Source organism: Prionailurus viverrinus, chromosome A1, assembly GCF_022837055.1.
Source record: "Prionailurus viverrinus isolate Anna chromosome A1, UM_Priviv_1.0, whole genome shotgun sequence".
Lineage (NCBI taxonomy): Eukaryota > Metazoa > Chordata > Mammalia > Carnivora > Felidae > Prionailurus > Prionailurus viverrinus.
This window is the reverse complement of record NC_062561.1, coordinates 156,979,363-156,994,423: the sequence shown is the minus strand read 5'-3', so window position 1 is coordinate 156,994,423 and position 15,061 is coordinate 156,979,363. Positions and strand designations below refer to the sequence as shown.

The following is a 15,061-nucleotide window of genomic DNA, read 5'->3' as shown; positions in this document are numbered from 1 at the left end:
GTATTTTAATAATAATTGCTATTTCCCTCAATCCTTCATATTTATCAAGTGGAATCATTATTTATCACTTCTGCCCCATTTATTCACTTGTTTATTTATAGTCGTATGGATTCATGAATATTTATTTTATTATGGAGTTACCATCCAGTGCTGTCATTATTTATCTTGTTGCTCAAGCTGTTCTGACTTTGGCAACTGGCAACTTTTTCAGGATGGCTTACATTGTGTTTTCCCTGCCACAGCCCTAGAGTCAGGTATTACCCCAAAAGAGTCCCATTTCTTTCATTAGAGAATCGAATTTAGAAGCCAAGACTTGGGTGTTGGCTTTGCTCATTGCTACTCAGGCACCTTCTAGACCTCTTCAGTGGATGAACCTAGGAAATACAGGTATGGATACTGGCTCATGCATACACAACTATCAGAGTTCATTTCTGTGTCACTTACGTGTACATTAAAAAGAATAAGTTCATAGTGATATCTCCAATTTTAATCCAACACCATAGGGCTTATTCTAGCCTTCCTCTATTTTTTGTAACTTCTTCGTCTGATAGTAAGAAATCTGAGTCCATTTTCTATAATTTATTTCTTAACTCAAACTCCAGTATATAAACATAAATGAAAATAACTTTAAAAGCATCTAAGAATACCTTTAAAATCTAAAAAAAAATCTAAAATTTAAAAGAGCAGTTTTAAATTTCCTAATCCATATCTCTCTAAGAAACAAATTACCAACTAGAGAATGAGGTGTGTGAACAGGTCTTTTTGTCCTTAGCCTTAAAGTATCCAGTCAAAATGCTGCTTGCCTTCCAGAGTTTCTTCGCTTAGCTTCTTTCTCCCCCATTCCCTTCAGTGTAGTTAATGTGATTCAATTGCGATATAGCTAGATTTCTTTTGTTGCCATCTGCATTCCATATTTGCCCCCACCTCCAAGTAGATCTTGTGGTATTCATACAATAAAATTCACCCATAGTTGTGTACATTCTGTACATTTTGACAAATGCAGAGTCATGTGCCCATCATTACACTTCCCTACAGAAAATGAGACTTACCCTTTATGGATAATGTCTCCTCCCATTCACAATCCTTGGCAACCACGGATATGTTTTCCTCCTTGTACTTTCGCCTTTTTAAGAGTATCATGTAAAATAAAATCACACAATAGGGGAGGCACCTGGGTGGCTCAGTCATTAAGCATCTGACTTCAGCTCAGGTCATGATCTTGGTGTTCCTGAGATCGAGCCCCACATCAGGCTCTGTGCTGATAGCTACAGCCTGCTTGGGATTCTCTGTCTCCCTCTCTCTTTGCTCCTCCCCAACTCATGCTGTCTCTCGCTCTCAAAAATAAATAAACATTAAAAAAAAATCAACACAACCCATAGCCACTGTCTTCTTTAGCATATATAGTCTTTCTTCTTTCACTTAGGAAAATGCATTTAAAATTCACCCAACCTGTTGTATGAACCAACAGTTTTTTCCTTCTTATGGCTGAGTAATAGTCCATTGTATGGAAGGATTTAAGGACACCTGTATAGTTTACAGGTTTGGGCTACTATGAATAAAGCTGCCATAAACGTGTTTATAGGGTTTTGTGTAAGTGTAAATTTCCCCTAAATTGCCAAAACACTTCCCAAAGTGGCTGTACAATTCTGTATTCCCAACGGTCTGTGGCATTTTAAGGCAGAAACCTGTAACCTAAGAATTGTATGCCCTCCTAGATATTGTTTATATGTGACGGTAACAGAATTCTCAGTTATTGAGGAACTTAAAAATTGTAGCACCTAAATGCTCCTCTTGAAAAAAAATACTTAAAGTGATACAGAGAGAAAGGGGGGCGGGGGGAGAGAGAGAGAGAGAGATCATAATTAAGAACTTAGGGGAAAAAAAATTCCTAATAAACAACATCTTAAGGGAAACAATGAAGTATACTTTCTTCTCATAAAAAAAGGGTATCTAGAAAGAGCACATCATGTAATACTAATTATATAAACTGAGCTCATTAAAATCAAGGAGGGATGGAATTCCCAATGTTGTTATTCAACATTATTCTAGAATTTCTGGCTGGTGCAACAACACACAAATCAATTAATGGAATAACTACTGGAGGGGGAAAGGGAAAAGTCATTAGTAACTGCAGAGAATATTTCTTAGAAAGTTCAAAAATGCCACATAAAATCCTTTTAAACAGAAATTGGTAAGGCTGTTAAATACAAAAAAATATCAATATACCAATAAGAAACAGTAGAGATAGTAGAAAAAATTCTCTGAATAATACTAACATATGTACCATAAAATCTCTAGGAAAAACCCTAATAAAAATATGCAGGATCCATATAGAAAAACTATAAAAATTATTAAAGAACCTGAATATTGACTTTTGTAGTACTACCACTCATTCATTTTATTTGATTACTTGTCCAAAATTTCTCTTTGAGACAGATATAACATCCATAAAGGAAGGGGCAATAGTTACCATATTCACTGTTATCTCCTGCACCTAATATATTGCCTGACTCATAGTAGACAGTCCAAAAGTATTTATTTCTATATACCAATATTTTGTTCAGTAATCTGTTTTAGAAAATTTGTATAGCTTCTAAGACACATTCACTAAGTAGCTGAGTCATTTCTGAAAGGAGACTAGACTCGTTATTTACCATTGCCTAGCAAATTATAATACCAACCCATTTGACCACAGACAGCATCATGGCTTGAAGCATAGGCACCCATAGCCCTGCATTAGTATCTTTCTGCACTTTCTCTCTGTGATATTAACAGATTCCACAACAGAACACCAAGAATTTCAAAGCTTAAGGGAATTTAGGGGATTTTAGAAAGGGCTCTTCTCTATAAAAAGTTTGGCTGTACTTCATGAAATCGATTTTCAGATCCCACAGGCAACACTAGGTCAGTAGCAAATGAATGGGAATGGAATTCTAATTATTAAACATTTGAGCTATTAAAAAAGAGAAAAACCCAGAAAAGAAAACCAGAAAAGATTTTAGGAACAGGTTAAAGTGAAATATTTCACACTATGCAATTTGAGCCTTTTATCTGGAATCTCTTCTCCTTGTGTATAATATAGAATTTAGATTAATGATTCACAGTATTTTATTGCTTGACAGCTTAATTTCATTTCATAATTAGGTTGACACTTTTCTCATAATATTTGATTGCTAACATTTTCCTATATTTTAAAAATAATAAATGGTATTATAAAATTGTTTAAAGTTGGCTGAATAGCTAAACCACAGGTGAAGATATAGCATTTTCTTGATTATCCTTATCATTTTCCAGTGTTTTATTATCTATGGGCGTGTATTTGTATTTTTATGTGTTTGCTGGGGGTGAAGATACTGTCTAGTAATTTCCCTGTTGTGCTTTTAAATAGGGACTTCCTATGAACACTAATAATGGTAATGTCATAGTTATTTACTGAGAAAACTAATCTGGATTCTATGGAGGTGTGTTGAAGTTTTGTGAAAATGAAATTAGAGATGCAGCATATCTCAGCAGTAATGAATCTGTTTATGTTGTACAAAGCACGGTTAGGTTGAGAAAAAGCAATTTTTCAAATGCAGTGCTTTTTGGTGGTCAAGTGTTTATCCCACTGGGTCATTAATGTACTCCATTCCCAAGGTATTCTTCCAGAAGAGTTCATTTTCTAGCTAATGTTAAAGAAGAACTGGCCTATGACAAGCATTTTACATTTTTTTAAATGATAATCCTGAATTGTTAAGTAAGATCCTCTTGAGTAGACCCCATCACCTATAAATGAAAGGGCTGGCAAAGACCTTGTTTTTAATAGCTTAATTTACAACAAAATTAGGCATGTTAAACATCATTAGACATTATTCATTCTACTGCATATTATTGGATCAATGATGGATTTTGATAGTAAATAAAATTTAATAAATTTTATGGGGAAATGAGAATTGTAATATAGTAGCAGGAACTCATTACAATGAGTTCATCAGTGAAGATGGCTTCTGAATGTCAACTGCCTATAACTGAATTTGACTTACTGCATTTGGCCAAATTCATAGGTTATGGCAAATAGAATAGCTGAGCAAGACAGAAAAAATTAGAATGATTTTGTTTACTCAATATCTCAATCTCCTAGCTGATTTTATTTTATCTTATTTTATTTTATTTAAATTTTTTTTTTAACATTTATTTTTGAGACAGAGAGATAGAGCATGAACAGGGGAGGGTCAGAGAGAGGGAGACACAGAATCTGAAACAGGCTCCAGGCTCTGAGCTGTCAGCACAGAGCCCCACGCGGGGCTCAACTCACGGACCGCGAGATCATGACCTGAGCCGAAGTCGGCCGCTTAACCGACTGAGCCACCGAGGCGCCCCTGATTTTATTTTTTAATGCTTCCTAACTATTTCCTTAGGGAAAAAAAAATCAACCTAAAATTAAAAAAAAAAAATTAACGTTTATTTATTTTTGAGAGACAGAGAACAAGACAGAGTGCAAGCAGGGGAGGGGCAGAGAGAGAGGGAGACACAGAATGTGAAGCAGGCTCCAGGCTCTGAGCTGTCAGCACAGAGCCCAACGCAGGGCTCTGTTAAGTACAGAAGAAATTTGTTTAACTTGGTCGATAAATGGGTTCTGTTGGGAAGTTAATTTTAATAGTCAACTATTTATAGTCTTGTCAACTCATACACTTGACGTTAGAATTTAAATTAGGGAGATAAAGTCAGAAAAGAGGAATAAGGAGCAGTTCTATAGGGCTATGAAGGTGAGGAAGAAGGTTGTCCAAAGTAGTAAGGCCTTCTTTCAGGACATTTGGTAGTTGTACTGGGTTATTCACCAGGCAGTCTAGAAAGAGGTAACACGGTACTTGACTTACTCTAGTGCAAAAAAGCTCTGGAAATGTCAGGCAGAATTTTCTGTATGTGGTGGTAACTGTGGTGCACCCACTGCAATAGTAAAGTATTATTAGATATAATCACACCTTAAGCTGTGATGACACATGTTAAAATGACTATAAGCAGTTGAAAGGGAAAAAGAGTCACAGATAGTTATCTGGAAGCAATGAGACAAGGATGTTTGGAGAAATAAGCTATTCTCTGGAGAATGATGAGTTTAGGGTATGAGAGATAATGGGTAAGATAATTGGGAAGACAGAATAAAGGGCCAGTTTTTAGTTAAATTAACAGAATATATCAGATTTTACTCAGGGAAAATAGCAATGATATGAGTTGGACCACCATTTAGTGCAGGCAGCTTTGCTGAAAGATGCCTCCCTCATAAACAAGGGCTAGACACATGGCATAGCTTTTTGGAGCAAGACTTTTTTGGCTATCTATCAAGATAAATACCTTACCAGTGATATGTTCATCCACAAAATGGTAATGAAATAGGAAGAGGGCATCCAGGGTGATAGCTGTGGGAGTTAGTCAGTGCATAAATTCTGCTTAGCAAGGAAGATGTTTAAATTTGAAAAATATCCACAAGTATTAAAGGGTATTCATGCTGCCTTTCTATTATTACACTCATTGGACTAAAAGATAAATCAAAGGAAATGAACTGATAGGGTTGGTAATTGGATGTAATAAGAAGAAAGCTGAATAAATGCGCAAAGGACAGACTTTTTGCAATTTATTTATAAGGATTATAGTTTTTGGATGTTTGACCTCTTAAGGCAGGGTTTTTTTTTTTTTTTTTGTAAGCAATACTCACATCTGAAATAGTATCACGTACATTTTTAGCTAGTACTCAAACAAGTTCCATATTCTATACAAATGGGAGAAATGCAATTCATAATTGACAAGGTATGAATTTTTTATACTTTAAGCCATGGGGCTGCCACATCAACAAATGTAATTCCTTAGCAAATATGTCTTATGTTTATATTTATGAAATGTACACAATTGACACAGAACCCAAAAGGGAATAACTAAGCATTTTATATATATATATATATGTGTGTGTGTGTGTGTGTGTGTGTATAAATATATATATAAATATATATAAAATACATACATATGTACGTATTACAAACTTCATTCTGGGAAACATTTATTAAATTAGAAACAAGGAAGGAATGCAAGCAAAATGTGCTTAGAGTTTCAATTTACCTTAGACTTAGTGTTACTTTTATGCATTTTGCCAAAGCTTGCATCCACATTGAAGTGTTGGCCTTGTTTTGTCTTTTGATTTTGTTTTTTTTTTTTATGTAGAGAGAACGATTTTCAAAAGTTCAAGTGATAAATTATTAAAATTCATCTGTGGGAGTCCCACACTGCAGTGGCGATTTCATGTTAAATATCCTAAGGTGAAACAGCACGAAGAGATCAAGCCAAGAATCTTGGAAAGAATGACCAAGTCTAGACGCATGATGTACTCCATATTTTGTGAGCTATTAAAGAGGGACCATAGTTTACTGAAGGGCCATGAGATGAAAAATCTTACTGAAATAACTTTGATATCCACTTTAATATAAATTCTATGAGGGCAAAGATCTTGCTTGCCTGCCTCTTAACCTCCTTGATGCCAGCATGAAGTTAAAGGAAGCAGTATTTCTTATTAGTTCCTCAGGGATGAGGAAAGGAAGTGAGGAAGCGATGCCATCATCCTTAAGGAGATGAGGCAATGGGAGTTATTTTGAGATGCTCCTACTTTGCCATGACTGTGAGAATGATGGCACCTCAACTCAAAAGGATCTGCCATGTTCTCAAATCACTTCTCCCAATCCTGGCCTGGCATGGGGAGTAGAGAGAGAGAGAGAGAGAGAGACCCTCGATTTTTTTAAATACACAGAGTGGATATAAAATGTTGTTAAACTGGGAGCTCCACGAGAACAGCTAACATTTACTGTTATAGGAGACAAGACACAGAGACAGACCTAGGTTGCGGTACATGTACCATATCGGGTAAGAGCACTAGTGGAGTCAGCTGCTTGGGTTAGAATATTGGCTCCATCACTATCCAGTTGTGTGACTTGGGTAACTCTTGGTCTGTGGCAATAATAGTTAACTTACCTCATAAAGTTGCTGTGAGAGCTAAATGAATTAATATATGCAAAGTACTGAGAATACTGCCTAGCATATTGAAATTGCTAAATAAGTACTAGCTATTATTATTATAGGCTCCATACCCCCACAGTACCAGCACATCGTAGGCATTTGGTAAATAGTTTGATTACTGAATGAATGAAAGGAAAAGAACCTTGAAACCTGTATGAATAAGAACATACAGTCAGTGACTCAATGAAGAGTAATGGCATTAATAATGTAGAGCTCTCATTTTCTCCTGGATTCTACAACAGTTCTAATCTTTCTAAATTCTTAGCCAATTTCAAGCAAAATATAAACTAGGTCCATATTTCAAATCCTTTTATAAATATGATGTTACTACTAATTTGAATAACAAAGGTTGCAAACAGGATCTTTCGCTGATAGACCATGTGTTTCTAAATAGAGTTTTCATTCAGATCATTATCCCCAGAAGTGGTTTGTGCAGTGCTGATCCTTGTGTTGTCATCAGCTTTACACAAGCTAGTAAAAATGCACTCAATTTCTGCAAATATTGGGGTTGTAAATATGTAATTCTTTCCTTGATGAAGAGGATTTTTTTAAAGATAATTTTTAGACCAAGAATAGTATTGCTTAATATAACTTAAGTACCTTTTAACATAGCAGTTTCATAAATGCAGTAGACACTAAATGTCTCTAGAACACAGTCTGTGAATATTTTCAGGTGTGTCAAATTTAACTAAAAAAAAAAAGACCTTTTTCTTTTGATTCATTAAATTATACATTACTCTAAGAAAAATCAGCAATGCGCTCTGGCAATATATAGTATTCCTGACACTTCTCTTAACAGAGGGCATTTCTTCTACATCAGCACTAAATGCTAGGCAAATAGCGTGACCTTGGCCTTTTATCTAAACTCTTATAATTAAAAAAAAAAATCCACGGGTGGAAATGAAGTCTCTATGGAGATATGGATGATTTACTGGTTACGGAAAAGTTCAGCTTCCATAACTACTGATGGCTGTGCTTCCGTTTATGTTTTCCCTAGGCCATAACTATTTAAAATGTTACTGTTAGCATTCTTAGTTGTCCCATTTGTTGGTATATAACTCTCCTACTTAAATATATAGCACAAATCATATTAATTAAAATAAATTGCTCGGACAGTTAAGTTGTGTTGCAGATTGCCTCTGAAGGCTATAAATTCAAATTAAGGGTTTTGCTGCTTGTTCTTGATCTTGGAAAGACTCCTTTCACCGCATTAGTAGTAGTACAAGAAATCAACCACCTTACAAAAAGAACATTCATTTGAATTCTCAGAGAAATAGCTGGATAAACTGCATCTATAGCTAGTTATCTTAATCATACAACCAATTCTTGGCTGAAGCAAGCCACCAAACTGTTAATTCATGATGGCAAGCACTGATATGTAATAGTATTGAGTATGGATTTTCATAGCTATAACTATGTTTCTACATATTTAAAATATATATTTTAACATAATTCTTTTTCTCTCTATATATATTTCTATTTCTATTTTATATATTATGTACGTAACATTTGGTTTCAGGGGTTCTAAGTGACATACTGTATTAACAATGATATAATTTTGGTAAAGATAAACAATCATTTTCTGGACATTAAAGTATCAAATTAGGTCAGAATAACTTGGAGGGAGTTGAAATAACTTCCTTTGCTTATTTTAAGAAAGGCCTATGTTCTATAATTTCTAAATGCAAAGATGTAACTGCCATTTATAGTATTGTATAAAAACTGGATGTCCTTTACAGTTCATGAAAACCTCTATAAAAATAAAAATAAAATCTCAATCTCTGTTAAAATTTGAATTTATTCAATAGTACAAATAAATATTCCTAGCTTTTTAAAAACATATTTTATGTATGAGTTTCCTTAATGCTTACCCTTTTCCTAATGAATTCTCCCCAAACTAGCACACCTTAGTTTGACTAATGACTAAATTAAATTAGAAATAAGTTTGTAAAGCTCTCTCTGCTCCCTATCAAAATAAGATTTTTGCCATCCATTGTTCCCCAATGCCCCCACTGAAAATGGTATAAGGCCTTGTAAATCTCATGTAAGATCCCTATTATTTAACTACTTAGAGATTCAATATAAATTTGAGACAGAAGCAAAACTTTTAAAGCATTAAAAATTACAACCTACAAGGAAATTTTAACCTATTCTATTTCAGAGAAGATAAAGGTAAGCAATAAATAATTTTCTAAGTTGACATGAAGGATAACATTGATTTCTTTATCTTCACTAAATGTATGCTAAAGGAGATGAACTAAAACTGAATATACATTTCTTAAAAGTCAGGTTTTAAAATACTAGACCACAGTAGTTGGAGATTTGCATCATCTGGAAAACATATCAGAAACAGTGTAGGCCTCATCTATTAAGTATACTATTTTAAGGACCTGCCTGCAAAGGAAAAGAACAACTTTCTAATCCTGTGGTTTAATTTGGATAAAAAGAGTGCCATTCATATTTAAGTTGATTACATTCAAACCTAATTTTCTGGTTTATAATAGATTTCCTGGAACTATTCATAAGTCAGTATACTCATGAAGTTATGTGTCCCCTCCCTAAAGTTTGTCCTTTGGGACTAAGTGCTGTTCAGAATCACCTTCCTACAGAAGTGTTTTTAAAGGAAAACATCACAGTCTGTAGTTTCCAAATTTACCACAGAATTGGATAATGACTTTATGCAAAAAAGAATCAACACACTTTCTGTTATTGATGTTGTTATCTTCCAATGAATAAGAAAGGACACAAGTTATTCCCCAAGGGTACCTCAGACTGCTTCATGAGACAAGGAAGAAATGCCTGAATTATGCCTTTCCCATGAACAATTGCTAAAATAAAGCCTAAGGAAATGGTCCAAGTGCATTATATTACCACTAACATTTCATTCCTAAAGTGAAATATTCTATAAAATCTTTACTGGATTTTGAATATGGATTTAGAATAGCCATTCACTCTAGCCCATATGATGAACTCTCTTGTTCTGAATAAGCTCCCTGCGGACAAAACCATATACAGCTGCTCTCACTTCGGTATTACCTAGCATAATGGTTTGAAGTTAGGAGGCTCTCAATGTTTGCTGGATAAATGGCAAATTAATTATATACAGTAAAACAGTTCTACAGTGTGTCTCACTGTGATAGATATCAAATAAGCAACAAACCAAGGCAGATCTCATAAAACAGGCTACATGTACTAAAGGCCCATAAAGTAACTTACAAGGTCCTTTAATTTCACTTTTACAACAGTCTTATGTAGGGATCCACTGTACTTAGTTTCCTAATTGTTTCCATTCATTAAGACAGAGTTTCACAGGGTTTTTGCTAATTTGGGCCAGTCTTCTATTTCTTCTCTGTCTGTAGCACCATATCCTAAGAACAAAGCTTGTTTTAAAACTTTTTATGTTGGTCAAAAACACTATACTGTTAACCAAATAACATGAAGTTACTGAATGTCTTGTTTTCCTCATACTACCATCTCATTCTTAGAAAAGGATATGGAAAGGTTAGTAAGTGAATGAACTTACAGCATTTGTTGTCTTTTGGCATGATCATTGAATTTAAGACCTCAAGAATCAGCTAGCGATGTAGGAACTAAGGATGAGGAGACTAATTTAAAGGCTCAAAGAGCCCTTATTTTAATCATTCATACACATAACAATTTAACAACACTTGTTTGAAATACTGACTACTATTCATTGTGATACTGGTGGTTAAAGGTAATTATTTATTCAATCCACCTAGGAATAATAGAACACCTAAGCTTCTAATATGTATCAATTAAGAGATATTTTGTGAGTGCTTAAAGTTGAAACATGTTTTTTGAAATAAAATATGTGGAATAAGGGCTATAAGTCTTTGTCAAAGAAAAGCAAGTATAGATAAAAAGAGACATGTGAAAAATTAAAATGCAATGTGTTCATAAAATAACAGATCCAAAAGGTAACAGAAGAATTGTAACAAAGCAATATGTGGTTAACAGACCAGAATAGTGTTCACATTAGGTACATAAAGACTCAAAGGAGAAGGACAATCACATCAGGGTTGGGTAGTTGGGAAGGATGTTATGAAAGAGGTAGGATGTGGACTAGGTCTGAAAAATGAGCAGGTTTAGGGTATATGGGAAGGCATTTTAGGTGAGTGGTACAGTAAAAGTAGACAGCAAACATGGGAAAACATAAGGTAGAAGCAGCAAGATATCGTTTTCTCCCTGAGGAGAGATGATGGCTAAACAGTACTACCACCAAGCTGCAACACTAAGACTTGAAACTCTCTAGGCCGGGCCGTCACTGCAGGTTTGGTATAGCCATGGTGTGAGGCGTGCACTCTGAATATCTGGAGAATATTGCAGTGTTCAGGCAACAAAATCCTAAGCACCGATGATTCTGCACACATTTCCAATATATGGAGGCTGTTTTTCCCACATCACCAAGCAATTCTATGTACCAGGTAGGTGTCCTACAATTAATCTTAATTCTGAGACTATTTACCTAGAGAGGGCAATAGATCTTACAGGTTAAGGCCTCATTCCTACAAGACTGGCTTCTACTGTCTCCATTTCAGATGTCAATCACCAGTGCAGGTTGTCACCTGTACTTCTGACTGACAGTGCAATAGAATGGAATTTCCATTGAACCCCTCCTTAGATGTGAGTAATTTGCTACAGTAGCTCACAGAACTCAGAAATATATTTTACTTACTAGATTACCATTTTATTATAAATGGATATAACTCAGGAACAGCCAGAAGGAAGAGATGCGGAGGGCAAGGCATGAGGAAGGGCACAGAGGTGCCATGTTCTCTCCCAGCATGCCACTCTGCCCAAAGTTCCATGTGCTCACCATCCCAGACATTCTCTGAACCCTGTCCTTTTGGGTTTTTATGGAGGTTTTATTACATAGGCATGATTGACTAAATCACTGGCCATTGGAGATTGAACTCAGTCTCCAGCCCCTTGCCCTCTCTGGAGACTGGGAGTAGTAATGGAAATCCCAAGTGTCTAAATGACAGGGTTGGCTCCTTTACTAACCAGCCCCCAATCTTAGGTGTTTTTCAAAAGTAACCTCATTAACATAACAAAAGACACCTTTATAGTTCTCATCACAGGAAATTCCAAACTGGGATGGTGACCAAATACATATTTCTTATTAGAAATCACATTATCACAGCACCTAAACTGTGGACTGATGGCAGGGAGATGAATGTTGGAGTGACTGCAGAATAAATTATCCTTTAATGGTGACTGACTGTGTAGACAAGATGCGAGTATAGGCACACAGTACTTTTTGAAGTCAGACTCTGCTTTACAGTATGATGGTAATGGTTAGTTTGAATAATTAAAAATATACATTAGAATAAATATGAATTATGAATATAATTGAAGATGGAGTGAAAGCGACCACCAACAAGTTGAATCCAGAAAGCTTGAAGATTCAGTACCTTTAAATTTAAAACCTAATTTAAAAACATAATTTAATGTTTTTAAAGGTACTGAATTACAGTATGGAACACAGATGAATTACAGATAAGGAGACAAGAGCTGAATATGTGGGAGTAGATGTGGGGTTTTCCATGGGAGGAAGACTGCTCTTCAGTGCAGAAGGTCTAGCATGAATCTGGGGGAACGCCAACATTTATAGGACAATAGGAGAAAGAAAACAGACCTCTTTTTCCCTCTGATTTGAACCTCCCTTTGAAGTCAGTCTGCACTATGTTGTGCAGAAGAGAAAAGAGAAGGACAAAACAGTTTGTTCAATGAGAATAAAATCCAATATGACTTTACTTTTTACTGTTCAGCTACCGACTGGTAGGACAATTTGAAATCATTAATTTGGCCAGATGGTTAATGTTGTTTAACAGTACAATTAACTAATAAATAATTGTAAAGCAATTTGTAAATATAAAGTACTACATAAATGTTTACTAATAACATTAAATCAGGAGGCTTATTTCAACTTACATTTTTATATCCAAATATTTTGTTAGCATTTCAGGAGAAATGCCAATAATATGATCAAATGCCATTATTATGCACTGTATTTGAAAGATACAACAAAGGGTTTACAGGAAAACAAAAATAGCCATGGCCACGCTAGGCTGAATGAGTGAACTAGCATTGAAACGCCTCCCTCATGAAAGACAGGAGGGAACAACATAATCACAGAAATGTGTAAATGAAAACTGAGTCAAACCACTGTAATACTAACCAACTTCATTTTACCCATGTACTTAGAAGAAAGAGAATTTACCTGATAAAACAATATAAAGGCCCAGGGCAGAAAGAACATCAAGGCAAGAGCTCTGGGGAAGCCCCTTGAGAGAAGTAGTCTCATAAAATAATACCACCACTTTATGAATTCAGAGTTCACCTACTCTTTACAATAATGCACTAAGAGCAATACCTATCAAAATAACACCAGCATTGTTCACAAAGCTAGAATAAACAATCCTAAAATTTGTATGGAACCAAAAAAAGACCCTGAATAGCCAAAGCAATTTTGAAAAAGAAAAACACAAAAATGAACTACTGGGACCTCATCAAAATAAAAAGCTTCTGCACAGCAAAGGAAACCATCAGGAAAACTAAAAGGCAACCGACACAATGGGAGAAGATATTTGCAAATGACATATCAGATAAAGGGTTAGTATTCAAAATCTATAAAGACCTTATCAAACTCAACACCCAAAAAACAAATAATCCAGTGAAGAAATGGGCAGAAGACACGAATAGACACTTCTCCAAAGAAGACATCCAGATGGCCAACGGACACAGGAAAAAATGCTCACAATCACTCATCATCAGGGAAATACAAATCAAAACCACAATGAGATACCACTCATAGATGGAGCACACTCTAGGAGACAGTTAAGATTATGGTAGAGATCAGTGAGGTCTCATGAATTTTGCTGCTTATTAGGGACTAAAATACAACAATTCATTGCCAACAGCTGGAGTGTGGGTCAGGCTGCAGTTCTTTTTCCATAGTAGGCAGGTAGGAAATTTAGCAATAGCGAAAGAGAGCAGGCTACCAAAGTCGGGAAAAACAAAAATATACTCACTTCATAATGCTTCCAAGGGAAAATTAAAATACACTGGCTCCAACATTTTCTGGTTCCTGAGGGACATGCTTCCTCTACAGATTCTAAACATAATATAAACTAGGGATAGACATTTTATTTATTTTTTAAAAAAAATTTTAATGTTTATTTACTTTTGAAGGAGAGACAGAGTGTGAGTGGGGGGGAGGGCAGAGAGAGAGGGAGACACAGAATCTGAAGCAGGCTCCAGGCTCTGAGCTGTCAGCACAGATCCTGACACGGGGCTCGAACCCACAAACCGTGAGCTCATGACCTGAGCCGAAGTCAGACGCTCAACCGACTGAGCCACCCAGGCGCCCCCGGGATAGACATTTTAAATAAGTTTCCCAATCAGTTGTGTTTAACAAACTGATAAACTATTTTATTTTCCAATAGTAATTTGATAGAATTGACTTGTTTTTACACTGTGTTGACAAAGCCTAAAAACTAGGATAGAATTAAAGATAAACTCTTAAGAGCTTATAGATGGGAGAAAAATCAAGATGGCTTCATAGGAAGAACCTGAGAGCACCTCCTCCCACAGATAACTATGCAACTACATTTGGAATAATTTCCTCAGAAAAAAAAACCTGAAAATGGATAAACAGCCTCCAAAATTAGAGACAGAAAGGCAGCACTGACATGGGTAAGAGTGACAGAGACAAGTTCTCACCAAAAAAAGAAAAAGCCCAACCCAGATGCAGTGATCTATAATTGAGAGGGATCTCAAGAACACAGAACGCCTCCCTTAGGCATTTCAACTCTTAGGTCCTTCACAGGAGAGACAACACTCTAAAAAGCCAGGTTTTGACAACTAACAGGGATTATAACCAGAAAAATCATAGTTTTAGGGAATGGAGAACCCACTCTTAAAGGGCCTGTGTGCAGTCTAAGTGGCCCTAGGAACCAGCAATAAAATGCCAGTTGGAAAAATGCCTAGAACATAGGTGTTA

At 35.6% G+C, this 15,061-nt stretch overlaps 1 protein-coding gene across 1 annotated transcript in view; it reads left to right on the top strand.

The window, feature by feature from the left end:
* KIAA0825 (KIAA0825 ortholog) overlaps nucleotides 1–15,061 on the top strand; it is a 385,582-nt gene that overhangs the window by 358,671 nt on the left and 11,850 nt on the right. The gene's annotated exons all lie outside the window — the stretch shown is intronic.